Consider the following 354-nt stretch of genomic DNA (forward strand, 5'->3'; position numbering starts at 1 on the left):
TTCTGTGCCACCCTAACAGCCCCGTAAGCCACAAGAGAGACATCGCCGCCAATTTCTAGCGTTTCACGGGGTCTATCCGTGAAAAATATTCACTTTTTTGACTGCACATGCATTCCTGCTGCAAATGCCTCTGGAAGTTTCATGCCGTTCGCATGCAATGTGGCAACACGAAAATGACCCGTTTTCCCATTCCGAGGGATTTCTGTGCCACCCTAACAGCCTCGTGAGCCACAAGAGACACATCCCCGCCAATTTCTAGCGTTTCACGGGGTCTATCCGTAAAAATGTAGCACGCACCAAAACGAGAAAAGATTTCCATCGCACCTGCACTATTGTATGGACAATGGTAACCTC

This window comes from Petromyzon marinus, unplaced genomic scaffold (assembly GCF_048934315.1).
Source record: "Petromyzon marinus isolate PM22_M1 ecotype Great Lakes invasive population unplaced genomic scaffold, UKy_Petmar_22M1.pri1.0 PM_G_Scaffold_21, whole genome shotgun sequence".
Classification (NCBI taxonomy): Eukaryota; Metazoa; Chordata; class Hyperoartia; order Petromyzontiformes; family Petromyzontidae; genus Petromyzon; species Petromyzon marinus.